The sequence below is a fragment of the Arvicanthis niloticus genome, chromosome 23 (genome assembly GCF_011762505.2).
Source record: "Arvicanthis niloticus isolate mArvNil1 chromosome 23, mArvNil1.pat.X, whole genome shotgun sequence".
NCBI lineage: Eukaryota > Metazoa > Chordata > Mammalia > Rodentia > Muridae > Arvicanthis > Arvicanthis niloticus.
Genome location: NC_133430.1, coordinates 19,573,109 through 19,583,851, shown reverse-complemented (window position 1 = coordinate 19,583,851; position 10,743 = coordinate 19,573,109). Strand labels below are relative to the sequence as shown.

The 10,743-nt window shown below is 40.5% G+C and overlaps 1 non-coding gene across 1 annotated transcript; it reads left to right on the top strand.

Annotated features, from left to right (window-relative positions):
- The first annotated feature begins 10,464 nt into the window (after positions 1-10,464).
- Positions 10,465-10,527, top strand: LOC143437203 (U7 small nuclear RNA). The gene has a single exon (XR_013106815.1). It is a non-coding gene; the product is annotated as a U7 small nuclear RNA (small nuclear RNA).
- The last annotated feature ends 216 nt before the right edge of the window (positions 10,528-10,743 follow it).

Here is a 10,743-nt window from a genome sequence, read left to right as displayed (position 1 = left end):
AGCGACACAAAAGTAATCACAGACAAATGGAAGTTTCTGGGTCACATTTTGAAACTTAGATTGCTTCATTTGTTTCCCTGACGTGTGTGTGTGTGTGTGTGTGTGTGTGTGTGTGTGTGTGTGTTTTAAAACTGATCACTGGGGATTTTCTGTGACTCACATACTACAAGAGTTAAAATACAGGATTGTGAAGTCTACAACGATGGAGGAGAGAAAGAAGCCTCAAGGCATTGAGGAAACTCTAAGTCAGTGATGCCTTAGTTGGTTAAGTTGGGTACTGAGTGGCTTCCTTAACTGGTCTGCTTTTTTTTTTTTTTTTTTTTTTTTTTTTTAAGTTTAATCAATGACACAAGATTCTGAAGAACTGCAGGTGAGCTGCATCAGAAGAAAAAGAGCTCAGCCTCACTACCATCCAAGAAATATAAAGTAAGCAACAGGGTGCTATATCTCTTATCTCGGATTAACAGGGATTAGAAAGAATTCCAAGGGTGTGGGAGAATAGAGATTTTCGTGCACCACTGGAGGGAACACAAATTGCTACAAGGATGGCAACTTGGAAATATCAAAGACCTAAAATTAAATGATGAGGTTGTACATACAACATCGTGCAAATATAGTCTCAGTCCATTGTTAGTGGAAATCAGCTCATTAAGTTACACAAACACATAGTCATGAAATGCAAACATATATCTAAAATACATACCAAAATTTCAGAAGCTGGAGTAGGGGTATTTACATTTTGTATATATATTTACACTTTGTATAGACAGGTGTCTAACGTGTATATCCAATATAAATAAGCATTTATATCTAAAAATTAACTATTTAGGGATGGCTGGATGGCTCAGAATATAGAGGCACCTGCTTCCAAGTCTGATTATCTGAATTCCCAGGGTTGAATGGAAGGAGAGAACTGACTCCTGTAAGTTGTCCTCTGACCTTCATAAGCTGTATTATGACATTACACACACACACACACAGACACACACACACACACACACACACCACACACACATAATTCACTAAATGTAGTTTAAAAACTAATAATTCACCTAGGGCTAGGAATGTGACTAAATAATAGAGTTCTTGCTCACCATGTAGGCCCTGGGTTCAATCCCCAGCACTGCAAATAAGTGATAATTTACTCAATTAATAGAATTCTTGAGATGTTGACTACCTGATTTCACTCCTTCAGGATTTACACGGCAAATATGCCTTTGTTGCTTTTAAAGCAATGCTGGGAGGCCGGTAGAGCTGGAGAGTCCTGGACAAGAGAGGAAATGGGCTCAGATAAGTGTGGCCTAAGAGGTGGAGAATGAGCTACGTACAGATCTGATGCCTTGAGAGAATATATTCAGGAGGGAGTGGACCACCATTCCAGGACAGATTGGAAAAAAAATTATTAGATTGGTGAACATTTTATTTAGACAGTTTTAATTGCTCTGTCTTCTGTGTGAAAAACAGGACAGAGAGAGGTAAAGTTGGTATCCAGAAAAGCCAACAAACCATCATAGAATAACAGTCCAGAAGAACAGAGCATTGAGGTTGGGAAAAAAATCAAAAAGACAGGATTTACATTTCAAAAATAATGATAGTGGGACCTGCTTATACAACAAGGAAGAAAGGGGAGGAAGAACTCTGAATATCCACATGTACATTATCAGGAATAACCCTGACATTATTCCTTAATATAATTTAATATAATAATTTAAATATAAAACACAAAACTACTTTTAGTTACTAGTTCTCTCAAATCTTTAAATTGGGGAATGTCATTGTCATGTATTAAATAGTGGCCTCCAAAAAGATATGTGTATGTCCTAATTCCAAGAATTTATTTCCAATAAATATGTTTTATTTGAAAAAGAGATGTTTGCAGATGTAATTAAGACTCCAGATGAAGAGACTCTCCCTGGTTATTTGGTGGACCATAAAGCCAATAACAATGTGATGGTTACTTCTATCATCAGTTTGGTTGGATTAAGAAATATCGGAAAGGGGGCTGGGGAGATAACTCAGCAGGTAAAGAACTTGTTGCACAGCTGGGAGGGCCTCAGTTTGGAGCTCTGATACTCATACAAAAATCCAGGTGTAGAAGTGCATATGTGAAACCCCAATGCCAGGAAGGTAGAAAAGGACACTGGGGGCTTGGTGGCAGACAGACTAGCTCCCATGGGCAGCTCTGGGTTCAGTAATAGACACTGTCGCCAAAAGTTGGAAAGTGACCAGGAAAACAGGATGTTAACTTCTGGTCTACACTCAACCTCTGGTCTGTATACACTTAAAACACACCCTAGGGCACTGTAAGAATGGCCTCAATAGGCTTATATATTTGAATGCTTAGTCACCAAGAGTGGCATTATTTGGAAGGATTGTAAGGATTAGGAGTTATGGTCTTGTTGGAGGAAGTATGTCACTGGCTTTGAGGTTTCAAACACACATGCCAGGCCAAGACTAAGACAAGCATCAATGAGGCACACCTTGGGATGTCAGTCTTAGTCACTGTTCTGTTGCTATGATACAGTGATGGCTCAGTGCTCAGGAGCACTTGCTGTCCTTCCAGAGTCCCTAAGTTTGGGTTTTAGCATCCATGGTGGGCTGCTCACAACCATCTATAACTTCACCTCTGATGGATCTGATGCCTCTGGCCTTGAGGGCACCTCAATCCATGTGCACATATCCACTACAGGTACACACACCTATATATTATTTTAAAAATAATAAAAATAAATGTTTAAAAATAGATGGAAAAGGCATTTAATGTTGATCTCTGCTTCAGCCACATGTACATACACATGAACATGTGTGTAGACACAGCTCATTTTATTACCCTCCATGCTTTTGTGGGTGTGAACACTTCCATTCTTAAAAGGTTTCTTGAGGGACTGTGTGCTATGGCCAGGGCAGCTATAAGCAAGACGTGGACCTGGAAAGGAAGGTTAACGTCAGACAGAGACACAGGACACTAGGATCACTTCAGGAGCAAACCATCTTTATTTTCCACTGCTGTTTACATATTGTTTAATTAGCTAGTAGAGCTACTTGTGCAAACATTATCTTTGACGCCTTTATCTGAAATTCTCCTTCCACACCTCCCTGCCCTTGTGATCTTATTTGCATAGAGGACATTATCTTGTGCCCATAATTTCTCATAGTCATATAGCCACTTCTTGGTTTGTGCCTGAGAAAGGAACTACATACTCTCTGAACCCCAAAATCAGGGAAGATGCCCCAATGGACAAATGTTCTTGCTATATATCTTAGTTAGGGTTTCACTGCTATGAACAGACACTATGACCAAGGCAACTCTTATAAGGATAACATTTAATTGAGGCTGACTTACAGGTTCAGAGGTTCAGTTCATTATCGTTAAGGCAGGAGCATGGCAGTGTTCAGGCAGGCATGGTGCAGGAGGAGCTGAGAGTTCTACATCTTCTTCTGAAGGCCACTAGGAGGAAGGTCTCAAAGTCGACCCCCACAGTGACACACTTCCTCCAACAAGTCCATACCGCCTATTAGTGCCACTCCCTGGTCCAGCATATTCAAACCACCACACTGTTTAATGACGAACCAATATAAAAAGCTTGCCTGGCTATACGCCCCTTGACTTGAGTGTTGTAGGGGCAGAGGCAGGAAGATCTCTGAGACTTGCTGGCTGAGGACCTATGTCTTGGTTCAGTGAGAGACTCTGTTCAAAAGATTAAGGAAGAGGGCAATAGAGTAGGACACCTAACATGCAGTCAGACAGACAAACAGACAGACAGACAGAGAAAGAGAGGGGGGAGGGAGAGGAAGAAGGAGACAAAGAGAGAGAGATTATAAATATTAAAGATTTCTTTTAAAAATGTGAAAGTGCCAAGTGGTGGTGGCACACTCATTTAATCCCAGCACTTGGGAAGCAGAGGCAGAAGGATCTTTGTGAGTTCAAGGCCAGCCTGATCTACATAGTAAGTTCCAGGTCAGCCAAGGCTACATGGAGAGAACTTGTCTCAAAAAATAAAAGGATAAAAATAAAAATGAGAAACATTTATAAGCTCTTTGAGATAATTAAACTATACCTTGAATGATTTGTATACATTTTTAAAAGTGTTTTAGATTAACTTATTTTATTGTGTGTATATGGGCGTATCACCCACACATATTCATGTGTACCACTGGGATTCCAACAATAAACAACTGAGACATACATGGATGTTGGGGATCCAAGCTCAGGTCATATACTTTCAGGTCATAGACTCAATCCACACACTTTTATGACAAGCACTTTCCCACCCAAGCCATGTTCCCAACCCCCAACGTAATGAACTTCTATGTACCCAAAGCACATTTTCAAGAAAGTTGTCAGTGCAGAACTGCTCCAGCTTTATTATTCTCCCTTTCATGACTTATTAATGTGTTATTTTGAAGCTGATGCCGGATATCATATTGTTCCATCCTTAAATACTTCAAAAAATACCTCTATTATGTAATTCCTTATAAACGTAACCATAATGTTATATTTCACTTTTAAATTAACAAAATATTTTTAATAGCAGCAGCTACTAATCAATCAGCATTCACTTCTCCCAGTGCTCTGGTAGGTCAATATTCAGTTGGTCTATTTGCCACAGGAGCCCAGTCAGCACATAGAAGTACTCTATCTCCGAAGTCTTAATCTATGACTTCAATCTTTTTTTAATTTTCCTTTCAATTAATATATTAAACAAGGTCGCAGCTTCCTGTAGTAGTGTATAATCCCAGCACTTTGAAGACAGAGACAGGATGATCTGTTGATTCAATGTTATCCCCAGTTACATAGTGAGTTGGAGGTCAGTCTGTGATACATGAGACTTTATCTTTGCAAATCAAAACAAAAATAGGAAAGAAAATATCTCAGCTACCAATTCACCCTGAGTGCCTTAAAGAGATCTCATCTCTCCCTGGTGTTTCTTTTCTGTGAACTGAATTTGGATTTGAAATTGACCCAGATTTAATATTTTTTAACGAGAATATTCCGTTCACAGTGTCTTTATGTGGGACTCTAAGATTGCCCAGTGACATTAGGTATTGTTGATCTAATCATTAAGAAGTTCCTCCAGCGAACCGCTGGTGGCTTGGCCCTTAAGGCTCCCGCCCGCAGAGGGCGCACCGTCTCTTGGTGCGCGGGTTCGAGTCCCGCTGTCGCCTTGTCCCGTTTCCCGCGTCGTTTCCCCGCGTCTTGTGGGGAAAAAAAAAAAAAATAGCGAACCGCCGGTGGCTCGGCGCACCGTCTCTTGGTGCGCGGGTTCGAGTCCCGCTGTCGCCTTGTCCCGTTTCCCGCGTCTTGTGGGAAAAAAAAAAAAAATTAACATCCTTTGTGAGCATGGCCTTGTAATATTAGTTGAGATTACAGAATGATGATGTTCTAATGCTACCAATTTTCTACATTTATTAACTGGTACTTTATATAATGAACTTCCCACCATAAACTCTCATATTACCTTGAGGCATAGTCCATACAGAAGAAGCAGGGTGTATTAATGTTTTCCCTCTTTATATGCCTATCTTCCTGACATCCTCCAAAGACACTCAATGTGCTTTGTTTGGTTTGCCTTTAAGCCTTTTGTGAGGCATTTTGTTGTAACAAGAGAACATGGGATACGGTGTGTGATGGGGTAAGAGCTACACATACCTGTGGGTATAAGGATTAAGTATTCAGACGGCGGTTGGAGACCCGTATCAATGTAGCAATATGGTGGAAGTAGTAGATTCTTTGCTAGGGTCTAGGACCTCTCCTGCAACAGGTTCTTGTTAAAATAAACCGTAAATATTAAATAGAACATAATATACACATGTGAAGTCCAAGACTGATAGTATTTATGACAAGGATCCAGATAGAACATATTTCAAATGATCTTAACTTGTACCCTCTTGACTTGGACCTGAAGATGGCAGACAGGAATCAGTGCTCAGGGAGCAGTGAGAGAGAATTCAACACTTCATCCTAGACCCACATTTATAAAGTCAGCAAGAAACATCTCTTCTACCACAGAAGAAGGAAGTCTACGCTCTGGTCACATACAAGATTGAAAGGAATTGAAGACTCTATGTTGCAGGATATTCGGTCACACTGTGAACCCTGAGATTGTGTTATTTACTGGAAAACCCTGCTTTTAGTTGTGGCATGGTTCAGCCTTAACACACACTTTAATCCAAGAGCTTTCTGCTTGAATATTGTAAACAAAATTAATTAAAGGCATCCATAGGTCAAGAGGTGGAGCAAGCAACCACTTGACAGGAAGTGAACATAGGATTATTAAGAAAAAAAATATAGAGTAAGAGGGAGTCAGGAGGACAGAGAGATGCACCAGAAGTAGAAGGGAGGGACATTCAGTTTGAAGGAGGTTGGTTCTGGGACAGCGCTGGTTAAGGAGGACGGTCAGCTGGATGCTTTCTCTGCATCTCTGAGCTAGAAGGCTTTCACCCCAGCATCTGGCTCCTGAGTCTTCATTGGTAAAATTGAACAGTTGAAATTTTGTTAAAAACAACACCACCACCATCAGGTGCCCCAGTTTACTCTCTATGTTTTAGTGTGACTTAATATGGAATAAGAAACATTTTACATGGAAAACATCAATAGCTTTTTTACATCTTTGCCAACAATTGATAAATAGGAAAGGACAGTAGATGTCCTCTTTCTGACACCACACCAAGACTAATGGGCACAAAATGCAGAGACATGTATTTCAACTTGGCAACACCACAGCACAGTGATGCTGGGACCACCTTCTCCTTAGGCTTTTCCAGAAGGGAAGCACCCTGGAGGGAAGAGGAATACACACTCAACTCACCTTCACCATCCAAGGTCAGTTTAACTTCTCTTCTAGAAAAAGCTGATTTAACAAAAACAAACAAACAAACAATAAAAATAAAACAAAAAAGTAAATGCTCTCTTTCCTCCCCACCAAGCAATCTTTACTCTTTTAGAAGCTGTCCCTCTCTAAAGACCTGTGTGCAGTCCTCCCTCCCTTCCCTCATTTCCTCTCCTCTCTGTCTTCTTTCTGATGTGGTTCAGAATTCCTGGAAGGCTCAAACCAGAAGCCATTAGCATCTAACAATACTGATGATAGGGAGCCCTGTAATGACACATCTCGGGTGCTGTGTGTTACAAAGAGTTTCTAACTACTGGCCCACTTTAGTGAGCTATATCTTCAGGGGCAGAGCTCCCCAGTTTGCCTTTTTGTTCCATTCCACAAATACTTCCAATGGGACTAAACCTTGGACAGATGTCTGGGAACCGATTTCATGAGGTACAGTGATCGTTCATAGCCATCGTGGGAATACACGTTTCTCTTTCCCCACCTCTCCCACACAATGAATGCTAACCAAACATTTTTTTTACTGCAGTAATCCTTTAATCTCATAAACAATCCTGTCTTAGTTACTGTTGCTGCGAGAAGACACCATGTCCAAGGTGATTCTTATAAAAGAAAGCATTTAATTAGGTGGGGCCTTGCTTACAGTTTCAAGGGTTAGTCCATAATCATAAGAGAGTAAGAGCATCCAGGCAGGCATGGTCCTGAGCAGTAAAAATGCTGAGAAAAAGAGCAGAGAGCTTTTTACATGCCTAATCATAGGTAGCAGGCAGAGATTGAGAACCTAGGCTTGGCTTTTGAAACCACAAAGCCTACCTCCAGTGACATATCTAATCCAACAAGGCCACACCTACTCCTACAAGGCCACACCTCCTAATCCTATTAATCCTTCTCAAACAGTTCCAATCTAAGCATTCAAATATATGAGCCTATGGGGGGCATTCTCATTCAAATCATTTCAAAGCCATAAAGGAGCATAACACCCTTGGTCTAAATTACAAAACTGTTACCCAAGACAATATTCGTGTTGCAGGGTAAAGGTTTGACTTAAAGCTATATCATTATCTAACTTTATATTATATTATAGATATAATACTACATTATATCACATATAGTCCTGAAAACTATTGTGTGAGACAAATGTTTACAACTGCTGATGCTCATTGGTTTTCAATGTGAGAAAACCCAACCCTAAGCATCTTAAGAGGCCAAGAAATTCACAGATTTAGGTTATTACAAAATGACCAAATCTTGATGATTTTAGCCATGTCTCAATCCAAAAGGTTCAAAATGTTCCAAATTTCACTACTTCTTAGCTTTACTTTTCGTGTGTGTGTGTGTGTGTATGTATGTATGTATGTATGTATGTAACCGTATTTTAATTTTTAAAATAATGTTATGTACTAGTATGATTGTCTATGGAGATGGGAATACACATGATGGCCAGGGAACAACCCTGTAGAGTCAGGTCTCTCCTTCCTCCTTTATGTGTGTTCTAGTGATCTTGTCCTGCAGCAACTGTGGTGGCTGGCATCTCATCCTCAGATGGTTGAGTTCTCTAGGGAAGAGTCATCCTCAGAAATTCTTACATGGGTCTGGTCACATGTCAGTGTTTCTCACTGAGGTTCTGACTGGGGCCCAAGGAACACGATGCTCGGCTGAACGAGCCTGAGTCATTGGCTCAAGGTCCCAGATGAACTTGATGGTACATTCAACATGTTCGGCTGTGCATAGTTTTGATGACTCTCCAATAATAAGTAAGATATGGGATGTTGGTACAAAAAGGAGTGGTGTGTATAACCAACAGTAGTGACTGTCCTCCCAAGTATGTGGTGATCTTAGGGAAATTTTATCTCCAAATACCAGAAATTTGCTAAACTAAAACCCAAACCAAGAGCTCCAGTTTCTTAGTGAATTTCACTACAGACACTTCCCAACGTGAAGAAACATCATGGGCCAACCCAGCAAAGTCAAGACATAATCACTGTCTTCTCTTTTTCCCTTCGTCCTTATTCTCATATTCTGTCTCAATCAATCAAATAGTATAAAGAGACTAAAATAAAAGTGATCCCAAAATAGTATTAAATACATAAATGGTATTACATACAGCCAGCATATTAAATATTGACTCATTGTGTATGATTCTTTAAACTTTTTTTCTTTTATTATTCTTTTGATTTTTTTCCTGTACATTTCAGTGTGTGTGTGTGTGTGTGTGTGTGTGTGTGTGTGTGTGTGTGTACCTACCTGTTTTACTACACATATGTGGAGGTAAGAAGACAACTTATAGAAGACAACCTCTAGGAGTCAGATGTCTCCTTCCATCATGTATAACCCAGGGATTTAACTCAGGTCAGGTCAGGGTCCATAGTAAATACCTTCACCTATGGGGTGTCTCACTGGCCTTTCATCCAGCCCTTGGATGGAGAGACTCTTTCTACTTAAGATACTTAAGTATGTATCTACATACCCTATGGACTCCATGGAAGGTGGTAGAACCTTTACAAGGAGGAGTCTAATGGAAGTCACTGTTGGGTACACCCTTGAAGGAAATGCCGTGGGCCCCATCTGCCAAGTCCTGCATGGCCACACAGAAGGGATGGTGTAACACAGTTCCCACCCCTGGAACAAGGCATGGGCCTCCATGAGTATCGATGGCTGCTAAGCATAAGGCTTGTTTGTATGATAATGTATATAAATTTTACTTTATGTTCCTCCTTGGGGAGATGTTCTCCCTGCCAAGGTTAATGACTCCATAATAATTAGAAGCAGCACAAGTCCAGGAGGCAAGGATGTGTCTAATGTTTCTCAGCAAAAAATGGTAAATGCTGTGACCTTCAAGACAGCCCTTAAGACTGTAGCTAGAGCAACCCATGGCTCCAGCCGCATAAATAGCAGAGGATGGCATTGTCGGGCATCAATGGAAGGAGAGGCCCTTGGTCCTATGAAGACTTGATGTCTCTGCGTAGGGGAATGCCAGGGCAGGGAGGCAGGAGTAAGTGAGTGGGTGAGGGAGCACCCTCATAGAAGCATGAGGAGGAGGGTGGGAAAGGGGATAACATTTGAAATGTAAATTTTTAAAAATCCAGAAAAAGAAAAATATATAAACAGGATTTCTTAACTATGCAAAATATGCAATATAAACTATATGAGGGGCTTCACAAACCTAAAAGAACAGAGGCAGCTGCACTATGAGCCAGCTTGTCAGAGAGATATTAAAGAGGAAAACGAAGAGATTTTGGAAGTGGTGATCACAGGGCAAGATCCCACCCAACTAAGTTTATTGTTTGTGCTTACAAAAAATAGGCAGATTGCTGAGTCCAAGGTCAGCCTGAGACAGAGCAAGTTTAGGCCCAGAGGTGGTGAGAATGGTGATCTCAGAGTGAGATCCCACCCAGCTAGTTTATTCTCTGTGCTTACAAAGGCAGGCAGATCTCAGAAGTCTTTTGCCACATTTAAAAAAAAAAAAAATCTACACGCTGTCTTCATCTAAGAATCAAGAGGTAAAGTCATAAAATGCTAATTCATGGGATATCCAGAAGGGAACCTGGGTAAATGATTGACCTGATATGTAAATAAAAGACTGGGTTTTGGTCTGCAAGAGAGAGCTACCCAGAAAGAACTGCTTGGAGAGTGAGCACAGCTCTTTTAGAATTTTTCTAACAGGATTTCTGGCCTTGGTCAGAAATCCCACGCATTACTCAGAGAGCTAACACATCTCTTTTAGATTTTATTTTTTTTCTAGCCTCTTTTCTTCTTGAGATTTGTCTGGAGGGTTCTCTGACTTTGATAGAAAAAAAAACCAAGAATTTTTTCCACCAATTCTTCTGACTTTGGTTGTAAAACTCTTGAGCTATCTAGAGAGCTTTTAGGATTTTTTTTCCCTAGCAAGACAGAACTGTCTCAAGCA